General features: G+C 35.2%; 1 long non-coding RNA gene across 1 annotated transcript in view; it reads left to right on the top strand.

Annotated features, from left to right (window-relative positions):
* Positions 1 to 3,222: 3,222 nt before the first annotated feature.
* LOC138153302 (uncharacterized) overlaps positions 3,223 to 15,830 on the top strand; it is a 33,422-nt gene continuing 20,814 nt past the window's right edge. Inside the window, exon 1 of the long non-coding RNA XR_011166334.1 lies at positions 3,223 to 3,447. This is a non-coding gene — a long non-coding RNA (uncharacterized lncRNA). The remainder of the gene's footprint in view (positions 3,448 to 15,830) is intronic.

Raw genomic sequence — 15,830 nt, 5'->3', positions numbered from 1 at the left:
TTTGTACACATAGGAAGCTAAGCATGTTTTATTTTTTTAATTTTAAAATACGATAAATCTTTACTTTAAAATGTAAAAACCATTCTTAAGTGGCAGGGCTATGAGGGCTAGGATGATTTCTGCACATAGAGAGCCCTTCATAGTAGTTTGATGTCGTGGACCTTTTAGCATGACCAGATCAAGATATAACCTTCAACTAAAACACACAAATATATAAAAGATTAGTGGGTTGTTGTTTTTGGCAAGGCAAATTCTTTTTTTATTTTGAACTCAATAAACACCAAACAAAATGATCATTTCCATATACAAAAGTAGAACAGAAAAAGAAGTTTGTACATGAAACTATCAATCTCTATTATATACAGATGGCTTTTCCTTTTAAGTACATAATAAATTCAATATGTCACTTTCAAAGCTGTCTTTTTTGTTCAGGTCTTCCTCCAGTTCTCTTCGGTGTTTCATTTATTTATTTTTACAATTTGATGCTTATTTTTAATGCTAGTTATTTTTTCTTTTATTTTATATTTCTCAATTATATGAAAAATTTTAGCATTCATTTTTGAAAATTTTGAGCTCCAAATTCATTCTCCTTTCCATCCCTTCTTAGAAGGTAAACAGTTGGATATAGATCATACATGTGAAAACATGCAAAAAAATTTTCTGTCTTATCCATGTTCAAAAGAAAAAAAAACAAGAAAATGAAGTTTAAAAACTATGCTTCAATTTTCATTTAGACTCCACTGGTTCTTTCACTGAAAATAGATAGCATTTTTCATCACAAGTCCTTCAGAATTTTCTTCGATCATTGTATTGCTCAGAATAGCTAAGTCATTCACAGCTGATAATCATACAATATTGCTGTTACCATATACAATATTCTGCTGACTCTGCTCATTTCAGTTTGCATCAGTCCATATGTCTTCCCAGATTGTTCTGAAGCCATCCTGCTTATTATCATTTCTTATAGCACAAAAGTATTCCACTACAATCATATAACACACCTTGTTCATCCATTCCCCAGTTGATGAGCATCTAAGGCAAACTCTTAATCTGAGGGTTCTCTCCAGAGATCTCACCTTGATTCTATCTTAGTAAATAATTGCTTGGGGGTTGCCTGAGTTATCAAAAGTTGGAGTGACTTGCTAAGGGTCACACAGCTAATACATGTCAGAGAAAGTATTGGGGTTCTTCTGACTCCAAGACCAGCACTCTATTCACTGTCATGAAAGATTTAGTTCTTGAAGTGTTAAAGGAACATCAGTAATAACACTGTTATTATTACATAGCACTTTAGCTCTTTATCATATCTGTCTTTTCAACTAGATAATTATTATAATTATTTTACATGGACATCATATGTAGTATGCTGACACAATAAGATTTCCATGAATTGTGTAAATATAGTACCAAGCACTTTGTGTTATCCTAAATGACCATTTCTGCTTTGTTATTATCTGAAGGGAAGGGGGAACAAAAGCACACTAAATGTGAGTTGAGTGATTCACAAGACATGGAAACTATGGTTTATGTCTTTATAAGCTTCCTCCTTGCTTTTATCTTCAAAGCAGATGCATAGACTGTGAGAAAATGACACTGGAAATTCTATTTAAATTTATTTTTTTAACTCTAGAGTTTAAAAGCTCCTCGGTATTTGTTCTAAGATTCATAATCATCAGAACCAAAAATATATACTTGAGATTTTAATTCCACCATGTCATTTTTTTTCCCTAATGAAATATCTTTTTACTAAAGGAAGTAAGAGGTGTCAGATCAAATTCTATACTGAATACATCTTCCATTGACGTCAATATGGATATATACCTCCTCTGGGTTTGATTTGGGTGTGTGTACATTGGCATCCAAAACAGCCCAGAGTAGTTTGAGCATTCATTTACCTATAAAACAATGAAGTTTTATCTTAGGAGGGTGCAGGGGAGAAGGCAATGTGAATGTAGGTATGAATTTGTCAAAAGATTTAGCTCCCACAGTGTGAAAGGCACAGGTGGGAGCTGATGGGTAGATGTAATCATATATTCATTCATGTATTCATTCTTTCATTTATTCATCTTTAAATCAAGTCAATAAGCACGCATTGAGTCAGACACTGTATTAAACTTGGGTAAAAAAAGAAAAAGGAATGAGGAAGGAAGGAAGGAAGGAAGGAAGGAAGGAAGGAAGGAAGGAAGGAAGGAAGGAAGGAAGGAAGGAAGGAAGGAAGGAAGGAAGAAAAAGTCCCTGCTTTCAAGGAGTTCATTATCTGATGGCAGAGAAAATATGCAAACAATCATATAAATAGGAGATAATTAACAGAGGGAGGGCACAAGCATTAAAGATCATCAGGAAAGACTGACAGAAGGTGAAATTTTACCTGAGACTTGAAAGTAGCAAGGCAATCTGGGAGTCAGAGATCAGATGAGGGAAAATTTCAGGCATGGGGGATAACCAATAAAATTCTACCTATCTACCTACCTATCTTTTTATTTATAACTTTCATTAGATATAAGCCATGGTGAGATATTTAGATCAAAAGGTATGAACATTTTAATCTCACACCTGCATAGAATGATTTGACCAATTCACAAGTCTACCAACAATACATAAATGTGACCATATTCTAAAACTCCTCTAGCATTGACTATTTCTATCTTTTCTCATATTTGCCAGTTTTCTGAATGTGAGTTTATTCTCAGAGTTGTTTTTGATGTGCACTTCATCGACTATTAGTAATTTGGAGCAATCTTTCATAAGGTTATTCCTCTTTGAGGAACTGTTCATATACTTTTACCACTTATACATTAAGGAATAGCTTTTAGTATTATATATTTGTGTTAGTTCTCTGAATATCTTGGATGTCAGACCCTATCAGAGATAGCTGACTTTCCTTTTTCTCCTATTTGAATTGATTTTGTTCAGCAATATAAGCACTTAATTGAAAGAAATTCAACTGAATTGATAGAAAGAGATGTAGATACTACTATTTCAAATCAGCATAGGAAAACTCTCAAGAAAAAGCAGGGTAATGAAGGTATCAATAATACATGACCTTCCCCAGCAGGAAAATGATGCTATTAAAAATAAACGTGTGGTATTGAGAAAATTTGTTCCTGAAATCTGTCTAAAATGAACACAGGCTTGGAATCTAGGCTCATCATGATTAAGCCAAAACATAAAACAGGAAATTACATACACAAAGAGTTTTTTTAGTGGGTCAATAGTATCTGTTAGCTATATACGGTGTTGAAAGAAAGCAGGTCAAATAGCTTGACTCTTGAGGACTTATGATCTAATGAAAAGACAAAGTAAATAGAAAAAAAAGGAAACATAAAAAAATGTATACATGTGACTGATGCAGGAGGCACACACAAATGAAAGGGGTGGTGGAATGGAAATCTTCATCAAGGATCTCATGCCTGTTCCAGTATCAATACTGACAGAAGGATTAGGCAGGTAAGAAATATAATCCCTTCCAATTTAAACTCAAACAAATAACTTGGGCTGACTGGATTAATGAGGATTCTGTAAAAAAAAAAAAATGGTTCTAAACAGTTCATTCCCTGAGGAAGAGGGCACATAAAAGCTCACTGAGGAGATAAGCTTGCATTTTAACAATCTTTTTCCTGGTTAGGTAAATAATAACTTGACTATAGAACTGATTGAAGTAAGTTACATTATACTTTGCATTTACCTAAAGGGCTTTTTTTTTTTTAGTTTCTTTCTTCACATTGGGTCCTCTAGGGACATGATTTACTTTAATTATTGTTGTAAGGGGGAGAAAGGGCTGATCCAATCAGCCAGAAGAGGCAAGGAAACCTAGTTCCAAAAAGGCATAACTGATAATAGAAGTGCTCTGCTCCCTGATTTGGAAAATGCATGAACATTTCATAACTGATTCTGGTTGGTTAACCACATACCGAAGAGTCTTTTTGGTTCCTGCATAGCTAAAAAAATGACTGACCTCAGAAATGAAAGTAGGAAGCAGATATTGCTACCTAAAATAGCAGATGTTGCTACCTATGGAAGCAGCTATTCCTCCCTATGGTTCAAATTCAATGACATGTTGAGGAACCACTTTACTGTACATGTATGCAGCTTCCAAAGTCTATGTATCTGTCCTGTCTCTGACTCCACATCAACGTAATTGGTCTCCAAGAGAGTCTGACACCATCAATGTCCTCTCAAAGCTCTTATACCAAATTTATCCGCTGCTTAAACATTGAGCATTGCATCAGCATTCATTGTACTAGTTAGGATTCTCATCTAAACATCAGTATCCAATATGCCCTAGGCTTATTTGGAAACCTGGGTTATATTACGGCTTAAAAGAAATGAAAAGATCTCATGATCAAAATAGCATTATAAATGACTGAATGATTCTTATTTTTTTCCCTGTGGATTCTTATTTCTTTTTTATTTAAAGGTCCTATCCAGATAGTCAGTCAATAAACATTTCTTACTTATATGTCAAGCTTACTATATGTCAAGCTAAGCATTGGGGATATAAAAGCAAAAGACAATCCTTGCTCTCAAAAAGTTCATAGTTTAATGGGAAGAAAACAAACAAGAAACTATGTTCAAATAAGTTTTACACAGGATAATGAAGAAATGATCAATAGAGGGAAGGCACTAGAAGAAAAGGGAACTGGAAAAGGCTTCTTGTGGAAAATGAATTTTAGTTGATACTAAAAGGAAGACCGAGAATTCAGGAGGCAAAGATGAGCAGAGAAAGTATTCCAGGGTTGAGAGAGAGCCAGAGCTATTTTCTTGTCTTTTTTTCTACTTTATGTATTTGTTTGTTTGCTTGTTTCACTTAGATCATCAGACTTATTGACATACAGTTTGGCAAATAGTTCCTAATTATTGCTTTAATTTCTTCTTCACTGATGGTGAATTCACCCTTTTCATTTTTGATACTAGTAATTTGGTTTTCTTATTTCTTTTTTTTTAAATCAAATTAACCAAAAGTTTATTTATTTTATTGTTTTTTTTTCATAAAACCAGCTCTTAGTTTTATTTATTAGTTCAATAGTTTCATTACTATTATGCTTCAGCCAAAGTTTAAAAAGATGGGGGTAGCAATCTTTATTTTAGACAAATAAAAAGCAAAAATAGACTTAATTAAAAGATATAAGCAGGGAAACTATATCTTGCCAAAAGGCACTATACACAATTAAGTAATAACAATACGAAACATATATGAACCAAATAGATAGTGTCCAAATTCATAAAGGAAAAATTAAATAAATTATAAGGGGAAATAGGCAGTAAAACTATACTCATGGGAGAACTCAACTTTTGTTCCTCAGAGCTAGATAAACCTAACCATAAATAAATAAGAAAGATGTTAAAAAGATGAAAAGAATTTTAGATCATTTGGAACACCTAAATAACCCTGTCTTAGAACAAAATGAAAAAAAAATTAATGAGCTCCCTAAGAAAAAATCCCCAGGATCAGATAAGATTTACAAATAAATTCTACCAAACATTTAAGGAACAATTAATCCCAATACTATATAAAATATTTGAAAAAAATAGATAAAGAAGGAATCATACCTAATTCCTTTTATGACAGAAATTTGGCTTTGATACCTAAACTAGAAAGAGCTAAAACAAAGAAAGAAAACTATACACCAATATCCTTAAAAAATATCAATGCAAAAAATTTAAATTAAACACTAGCAAGGAGATTACAACTATGTATCACATAGATCACACATTCTAAATAGATGGAATTTATACCAGGAATTTAAAGTTGGTTCAATATTAGGAAAACTATCAGTATAATTGACCATATCAATCACAAAAATAATAAAAATCAAATGGTTTCTCAATACATGCAGAAAAAGCTTCAGACAAAATATGGCACCACTTCCTATGATAAACATTAGAAAGCATAGAAATAAAGGGGGCTTTCTTAAAATGAGAAGTAATTTCCTCCTAAAACCAAGAACAAGCATTATCTGTAATGGGGATAAATTTAGAAGCCTTCCCAATAAGATTGGGGTAAGGCAAGGCTGTCCATTTTCACTGTTATTCAGTTTTGTATTAGAAATTCTAGTCATAGCAATAAGATAAGAAAAAAGAAATTGGAGGATTAAAAGTCATCAGTGAAGAAACAAAATTATTACTCTTTGCAAAAATGATGTGATGGTATACTTAGAGTACCCTAAAGAATCAACTAAAAACGCACTGAAACAATTAATAATTTTATCAGTTACAGGATACAAAATAAACCTACACAAATCATCAGCACTTCTATATACAACCAACAAAACCCAGTGGGAAAAGATAGACAAAGAAATTTCATTTAAAATAACTTCTGACAATATAAAATACTTTGGAATCTACCTGCCAAGACAAACCCATTTGAACACAATTAAAAACATTCTTTACACTAATAAAGACATCTAAATAATTGGATAAATATTAATTGTTCATAGGTAGGCTGAATCAATATAATAAGAATAATAATTCTACCTATGTTAATTTGCTTATTGTACCATACTAATCAAACTACCAAAGAATTATTTTATATAGCTGGAGAAAATAATTTAAAAATTCATCTGAAAAGAACAAAAGGTCAATAATATCAAGGAATCCAATGGGGAAAAATATGATGGAAGGCAGCCTAGTAGGGCAAGATTTAAAACTATATTACAAAGCCATAATCATGAAAATAATTTGGTACTGGCTAAGAAATAAAGTGGCAGATCAGTGGAATAGTTTAAGTACACAATACTTAGTATAAAATTACCATAGTAATCTAGTGTTAAATAAATCCAAAGATCTAAGTTTTGTGGGCAAGATTGTGTGATAAAAAAAAATTTCTAGGAAAACTGGAAAGTAGCTTGGAAGAATCTAGTCAGAGACCAACATTTAACACTGCATATCAAAATAAGATCAAATGGGTAAATGATTTAGACATAAAGGGTAATATTACAATTAAAACAGGGGAGCATGGAAAAAATTTGCTTGTCAGGTCTATGGATAAGTGAAGAGTTAATGATCAAAGAAGATATAGAGAGAGCATCATGGGAAGTTAAATGGCTAATTTTAATTACATGAAATTAAAAAGGTTTTGCACAAACAAAACAAATGCAGTTGAAATTAGAAAAAAAATGGGGCGGCTAGGTGGCGCGGTGAGTAGAGCGCCAGCCCTGGAGCCAGGAGGACCTGAGTTCAGTCTGGCCTCAGACACTTAACACACAAAAACACTAGCTGTGTGACCTTGGGCAAGTTACTTAACCCCAACTGCCCTCCAAAAAGCAAAAAAAAAACAAAAAAAAAACAGCTAGAAAAAAAGCAGGAAACTGAGAAAAAAAATTTCTGCAAGTGGGACGGCCAGGTGGCTCAGTGAGTAAGAGCACCGGTTCCAGTGTTGAGAAGACCTGGAGATCGAATCCCGGGCTCAGACACTCAGCACCACACCCAGAAATAACTGGCCGGGTAACCTTGAGCAAGTTACTTAACCCCAATTGCTTAAAAAAAAAAAATTTCTGCAAGTTCTCTGATAAAAATCTCACTTCCCAAATACACAGGAAACTGAGCTGAATTTATAAAGATATGAGCCATTCACCAATTGATAATGGTCAGAGGATATGAATAAGCAGTTTTCAGAAAAAAATAATCAAAGTTATCAATAATGACATGATATGCCCTAAATCATTATCAATTAAAAATTCACATTAAAATAACTCTCACATACCAGATTGGCTAACATGACAGAAAAATAAAATCCTAAATGCTGAAGGGGATGTGGAAAAATAGACACACTTGTGCACTATTCGCGGAATTGTGAACTAGTCCAACTATTCTGTAGAGCAATTTGGAACTATGCCCAAAGGGAACTGATATCAAAGGAACCTGTGGGGAAAAAAAATGTGAAAAAGGGAAGTCTAGCAGTACAGGATTTCAAACTATATTACAAAGCAATAATCATTAAAACAATCTAGTACTAAATAATAGAGTGGTGGAATAGTGGAATAGATTAGGTATACAAAAGAGTAGAAAATGTAGATTAGGTATACAAAAGAGTAGAAAATGACCATAATATTCTAGTGTTTGATAAGGCCAAAGATCCAAGTTTTTGGAATAAGAACTGATCATTCTAGGTATGCATACCCCTCAATTCAGCAACATGACTACTAGGTCTATACCCCAAAGAGATAAAAAAAAAAGGATAAAAGGACCTATATGTACAAAAATAGTTATAGCAGGTTTTCTTATGGAGGCAAAGAATTAGAAATTGGATTATATATCCAATACTTGGAGAATGACTGAACAAGTTATGGTATATGTTTATGATGAAATGTTATTTTATTATATGAAATGACTAGAAGGGTTGTTTCAGAAAAACCTAGGAAGACTTATATGAAGTGATACAAAGTGAAGTGAGCAGAACCAGCAGAACATTGTACAGAGCAACAGCAATTATCATATGATGATCAATTGTGAATGATTTAGCTATTCCCCATCAGTGCAATGATCCAAGACAATTCCAAAGGACTCATGATGAAAAATTCTATCTGCCTCCAGTGAGAGAACTGATGAACTCCAAGTATAGATTGAAGCATATTTCTCACTTTCTTTATGTTTCTAACTTACTATTTTTTTGCATGTAATGAATATGGAAATATGTTTTGAATAACGTCAAAGGCTCTTGATTCAGTAATAACTGTCAATTACTACTTGTCATTCAGTACGTCAACTCAGCCACCACTAGTTAGTCCGTTTCCTTGCAGGGTCAACAAGTAGTTTCAGTCACTCCAACCTCAAGGTAATAAATCAGGAAGCATTATAACTATTGGCATCATAAAATACAACATTCCAAAGACTTTGCAGTTCCACCAACCTGTCCCATGTTTTAATCCTTTCCCCCTTTCTTCATTTTCCTGAACTGCTACAGGAAGAGAAAGAACCACAAAGTTTGCTTCCTTAATAATTGTTTTAAGCCCTCCTAGCACCATATACCAGGAGTGGGAAATTAGAAAGGTCATTCATACCAGTTAACTCAGGATCAGTTTCTTTCATTTATTTATTTAGTTTATTTACTTTTAGTTTTCAACATTCACTTCTTTTTTTTTTTTTAATAAGCAATAGGGGTTAAGTAACTTGCTCAAGGTTACACGGCCAGTTATTTCTGGGTGTGGTGCTGAGTATCTGAGCCCGGATTTGATTCAGGTCATCCCAACACTGGAGCCCGTGCTCTTACTCGCTGAGCCACCTGGCTTCCCCTAAGCAATTGGGGTTAAGTAACTTGCTCAAGGTTACATGGCCAGGTGTTTCTGGGTGGGTGCTAAGTGTCTGAGCCCGGGATTCAATCTCCAGGTCTTCTCAACACTGGAGCCGGTGCTCTTACTCACTGTGCTACCTGGCCGCCCCCAGTCAACATTCACTTCTATAAGAATTTGAGTTCTAAATGTTCCCCCCCTCCCCAAGATGGCATGCAATCTGAAATAGGCTATACATCAGGATCAGTTTCTATAGCTAGTAAAGTCTTTTTTTATTTTCCATGTGCAGTTTAGCTTATATTGATCACTACAATAGATTCATGATCAGTTGCTTTCTTCTCCACCAGCTGATGCCTCCAACTTGTGATCAGTTCTGACATCTTGCCTGTAATACCTATGCCAGGGGTCAGCTCGCATCTATCTGGTACTGCAGACTCAGGAATAGTAAAGGAAAAAATTTCTTTTTGATGCTATCTCTCCATCTCTCTCTGTGCATCCTTATTAGCATCTCTGCTAAAATAATATGCCTGTCTAACTGGTAAAAGACCTTTTGGAAATCATTTTCAGGACCTCCTTTCAGAAAACTCTTTATTCCAAAACCTCATTGGAGACATAGTCCAGAGAGAGATAACAGCTGCTTACACAGACATAGAACTGACCCAAAGTCTTCTGGAGAATACGGATTCCTTATTTTTAAAAAATGTAGATTATTAATTTTTTTTTGCATTATATATAAAAACTGTAAAGTCCTCCTCCCCAAGTGCCTATAAGTTTGCATTCATAATTAAGGTTTCCTTGTTAGCAGAATTTCAAATAGATAGGCCTTTTAGAATAATCCACCTCAGCAAAGGATCTGTTATAATGTTCTAAATTAACTACCAACTAGGATTTTATTTTCAAGTGGACTTCAAGGTCTCTTTCTCACTATTGAACAACTTCTCCATGAAATTATATGTTGTTGTGAAAATTAAATGGGAATAATGTGTATGCAAAGTCTGTAATTGTTAGATTTCTATGTGCCATGGGTACAAGAAGTATGGGAGAAGGTAGCCCTTCTCCCTACCCAGCTCATGAATATACAGGGCATTTACCCCTTTGGAGACCACCAGTGAGAGACAGACAGATGCAGAGACAGAGAGACAGAAATAGATTGTCCCAATCTGGTAGTTTTCCAAATGTAGCCAACAGGAAAGGCCTCACCCACAGCGGTGGTAGGGGAATATAATGTCTTCTCCTAGAGGAAGTCCCTGGGATCCCCTACACTGGTGCACCTCTTAGGTTATCTGGGTATATATCAAAGCCCTGTTAAATAGAGTTATAAGGTAAGAGTGTTAGAATATAATACTATTACACCATTATCTTCTACTTTTCCAGGTTAATCTTTCATATTATGTGTAATGGTTTTCTTCTAAAATTATCCTAGTTTCTATCCGTTCTTGGTCCTTAATATCAGATGAATAGAAATAAAAATCACCAAATCTAGAGCTGCCTAGAGATATAAAATATCAGGAGAAAAAGGGCCAGTTCTAGGAAGTGCTATAAAACACATGTTCAAAAAGGGTTTTCATCCTAGGACAGCTGGATCTTTCACAAAGCAAATTTCTCACACTTTGACAAAGTGTATTTATTTGTTCTATTATTATTTTGGTTTTTTAAAAAATTCTATCATAATTTTCTGGATAAGCTGAAGTTAAAACCTGATTCAGCACAGGAGGAGGAGGGTGAATTCCAAATCCATAATTTCAATATGAAAAGATCAATTGTGCCTGAGAAATGCTCTCTTTGGTCATAAAAAAAAAATCCTAAATTTCCAGGAACCACCTCATGGTTTCAATTTGTTTAACTTCTTTTACAATGATCTGCTGCAGAGTTATAGTGGAAGTGAAGAATTGGGTAAAGGCAAAAACTATTCATTTAAAAGGGGAAATGCATTTATTTCATTTCAGTTCATTTCATTTCAGTGACCAATTGATTTAGTAGTTGTAGAACCAACAAGAGGTAGATGTAAAGTTTGTCATGGGATAGGTTGAGGAAATCTTTTATAAGAATAAAGGAAAGAATCCAATTCCAAACAAAGGGCACGTAGCAATCTATCATTCCCAAGAGTCCTCAGAAAACAACAACCAAAAGTAATTAAGTAGCTACAAGTTCCATCATAAAAGTTTTCCAGTGGGGATAGGCAATGAGTCCATTAAAAATAAACCACAAACAAGCATTCCTGATAGTGGAAAAAATTACAAAGAATTTTGCAAACTGGCAAGAGTTTACAACAAATAAACGAGTTCTAAGAATAGTCAGATGGAGTAAAACTACCTACAATAAACCATTTCCAAAAGAAATTCTAATTATAAGGAAGAGACAACAAAAGAGTTTCAATATACCAAGTTTCAGACTATGGGTCTTTTTCTCTCTCCTATTGTCTCCAGTTATATTAAAAAATTTAGAAATTTCCCCATTCCTTCTGTGCCCAACTGTGGTAGTTCACATGAACTAATATATAAACCAAAGTTTCATAAATTTCAAAAAACGAAAAAAGATTTCACCTTCCTCTAGGGACCTAATATGGGATGGGACCAAACCTGTAATTTCTGGCATAGTGAATTCCTAATAAAGAAACTCCCTTTTACCAATGCAGAATGGATACTTTAGGATTGCCTGGGAGCACTGCGTGTTTACCCCACTAGCCCAGGATCACAATCCAATATAAGTCAGAAGAGAACTTTGAACCTAAATTGCTTATTTTATTCCAAGATCAGCTTTCTATTCATTATACCACTACAGTTGTGGGTGTCATCACTATTCAGTCATTTCAGTTGTATTTGACTCTTTGTGACCCCAATTAGGGTTTTCTTGGCAAAGATACTGAAGAGGTTTGCTATTTTCTTTTCCAGGTCATTTTACACATAAGGAAACGGAGGCAGATAGAGTTAAGTAACTTGCTTAGGGCCACTAAGTGTCTGAGACCAGATTTGAACTGAGGAAGATGAGCCTGCCTGACCATACTCTATCCACTGTGCTACCTAGAAGCCCTACATCAGTAATTACACAAGACTAAATAATGTTTTATTGACCACAAAGCCTAGCAAGCTACTTTCCCATGTTACTCAACCTCCTTTTAGCCATAATAAACTTCGGAGCATCCTAGTTTCCTGCACCGTACTTTTAAGTTGAGAAGCATAATAGTGACAGCTTGGATATGCTTCCTATCCACAAATGCCAAATACTTAACTAAAGTCAACACAGAACTATTGACAGAAATGATAGTTTCTGACAATTTTATATATTGCTATAACTGTTACATAGCTTTGATCATTGTAATTGAAGCTTGAGATATAACTAAGAGTATTTCAAATCATTTTGTGAGAAGTATAACTTAATCCAGAAGTTCTTCCCCTGGGATCGTCCTGCAACATTAATTTGTACTCAATCACATTGAGTCCCTTCCCATAGAAAAGTAGGTGCCTTTGAGTTGTGCTATATAGTACAACATATACTGTTTTCTCTTGTAGCTTTTTCAATATCAGAATCAATTCCAGGCCACCAAACTCAGCTTCTAGCCAAGGCTTTCATGTAAACGTTTCCCAGATGTGCTGCATGTAGTATGTCCAAGACAATGCAATGACCACCTTCTGCAATAACAAAACAATTACCCCATAAAAGGCATTCTTTATGAGCAGATAAGTCATGTTGACAGCTTGTGAATGAATTGAATTCCTCAGGCAATTGCTTCTTGAGCCACAACTTCTACAAGTACTTTGAGAAAGGGGTCAATCTGGAATTTCAAAATCAGACTTCTGGGGTTTCAATGGCATAAGAATGAATGTGATTTAGACCCCACTAAAAACCTATGGCCCGACATCAAGGCTTAACATGGAAAAATGAACACTTCATAAAAAGTATGCTTCTTATCCAATTTGGTAAAAGTGTAGGTTCACAATGAAGAATTAAAGTATATATATATATATCAAAATTTTGTGAACTCAGTGCCAAATAGTGTAAAAGAAGTGAGTTTGGCAAAACAGGGGCACGAAACTATATTATAGGCTTCTAAAGATGTAAAAAAGTTTTAAGTATTATTATATCTTAATAAATTAATTTGCTTCTTCCTGAGTAATTTACATAGGATTGTCATTCTGATTTAGGCAGGGATTGACCTAGATGCCTCTGTAATAACTCTGAGATTCTATGACTTTGTGCATTTGTAGAGGAATAGGCCAGGAATGGGCCCAATTACAAAGGCAGCTGTAATGTTAATAGGAGCTGAAGCTCTTCCATGACCATTAATAGGCCTCTTGTGGAGTCTATTAAGGATAGCTTGATTGAGGAGGCTTGTTTTGTAGGAAGGCCCACACCTTTTGCTAATTTCTAATTAGGTTGTGATGCCCTCTGACTCTGAGAAGTCTATATATAAACCCTGTGAGTGAGTGAGTATATACTCTGTGAGTGAGTTATGGGGCTCACTCTTGGAAGAATGTTGGTGTGATTTGGCCAGGTGAGACTCTGCGTAGCCCTTACGGAGGCCACCCCTACCCTGGCTTTGAAAACCCAGATGTTGGTGCTTCTTTCTCTGGTAACTATGTTATGTATTGCTATGGTCAGATGGTTGGATCTGTGTATTGATCAGTACTAATTTCTCAGATGGTTAAAGCCCTGTTGATCTGTGCTGTTTTCTCTGCTTGTAATTTCTGCTTATAATTTCTGTTTGTATTTTCTCTGAAGTTCAGGGTGCTGATTTTTCCCCTGAACTAAATGAATTATATATATATATATGTTTAATTAAAGTACGATTGTTGACCCCTTTAAAGTTGCTTTCCTTTAGAAAAGCAGATCAAAGAACCTGTGCTAGCAGTCATCCTCAGTATTCCAGTGTGGTGGTTTTTACAGCAACTCACCTCCTCCTCCTGTTCTCTCTCCTCTCTCCTCCCTTCCCCTCCCCTCTCCTTTCCTCATCTGTCACCTGAGGGTGATCTGCCCAAAGGAAGGAAAATTTTGATGGCCAAAAGCTACCTAGTTAACTTGGGGGTTTACTGGCTAGATTTCTTTCTCAAAGACCAAGGCTTAAACCCAATTCACACTGTATTCTCAGGGATTGGACAGCAGTAGGTCACTGCCCAAGCACCACTTAATGGTTATTTTGGGGGCCCTCCTGGCTCTGAGTGAATGCAAATAGTAACTGTTTCTCTCTTGGCCAGCAAGCCTGAGGGTCTTCCCCTTCCAGTTTGATTTTTTTTTTTTTAATTAAAGGGGCCATCCCTTCACTCACTTTTTAAAGAGGCGTATTCATGGAATGGGCATTGCCTCACTCAAAGAGAAAACCTGAAAAGACCTTAGCTTAAAAGGGCCAAGGTCTCCCACTGCATCATCCTGATGAATATCTGACCACTGACCCCAGATGACTCTGACGGAGAAAGTGAGGCTGATAACTTTGCACAGCCCTCCCTCACTCAAATCAAAATCATTTGCAAGTCATGTCATCATTTCCCTGATGTCTTGGTTCTTTGGCTTGTATATAATTCATGTATTCTTTTAAAGCAAATGTCTTTGCTTCTCTTCTGCCAAATTGCCATACGTATTTTTTTTTAATTTTTGAGATCTCAATCTAGCAGTAAATCATTCAGTCAATAAACATTTATTGAGCACCTATCCCATATCAGCCATTGTACTAAGTAGTAGGAATACAGAAAGAGACAAAAGTCAGTTTCTGCCCTCAAGGAGCTTATGGTCTAATGGGGAAAACAAGCAAATAAATATATACTAAAAAGCCACATAGAGGATAAGTAGAAAATAAATTAGAGGAAAGGCACTAGCAAATTGAGAGGTTAGTAACGGTTTCATATAGACGATGTAATTTTAGTTGTGACTTAAAAAAAAAGCCAGCAGTTGGAGATGAGGAAAGAGAGCATTACAGGCATGGAGGACAGCCAGAGAAAATGCCCAGAGAGCAGTTGGCATGTCTTATTCATGGAACATCCAGGGGGCCAGTGTCACTGGATCAAAGGGCACATAGTAAAGAGTAAGGTGTAAGAGGCTGATAACGTAGGAGGGCAGTATGTGAGGAAACTGAGACTGAGGTTAAGTGATTTGCCCAAGGTTGTACAACTAGTGAGTGCCTCATGTAGGATATGGACTCGGGTCTTCCTAAATTCCAGTACTCTCTCACCCATGTCACTAAATCCCTTATCTATAACCCTAAAAGACCCTTTTTTTTCTTACTACAAAAAATGTTGTTATGAAAATCTTGGTTTTTATGATTCCTTCAATAGGGATAACTGAATCAAAGGGTAAAACAATTTAGTAATGTGTCACATTATTCCAAATTGTTTTAGACTCATTCACAGCTTTATCAATATTATATTAGCTTGTAAGTCTTATCCCAACTCCTCTAACGTTAACTATTTTCATTTTTTATCACATTTACCAATTTGCTAAATGTGAGGTGAACCTCATAGTTGTTTTAATTAGCATTGCTCTTTTTATCAATGATTTGAAGCATAGTTCTCTGACTTTGACAGATGTTAACAACACTCAAAGAACTCGACTTGCCAAAGGGTGGAGCCTCAAACTTAGTTCACATGAACCTAGCTCTTTTGATTCTAAATCTAG

This window comes from Petaurus breviceps, unplaced genomic scaffold (assembly GCF_028583685.1).
Source record: "Petaurus breviceps papuanus isolate PSGF00001 unplaced genomic scaffold, PetGlider_PUasm1.0 90977, whole genome shotgun sequence".
NCBI lineage: Eukaryota > Metazoa > Chordata > Mammalia > Diprotodontia > Petauridae > Petaurus > Petaurus breviceps.
This window is presented reverse-complemented; position numbering and strand designations above follow the sequence as displayed.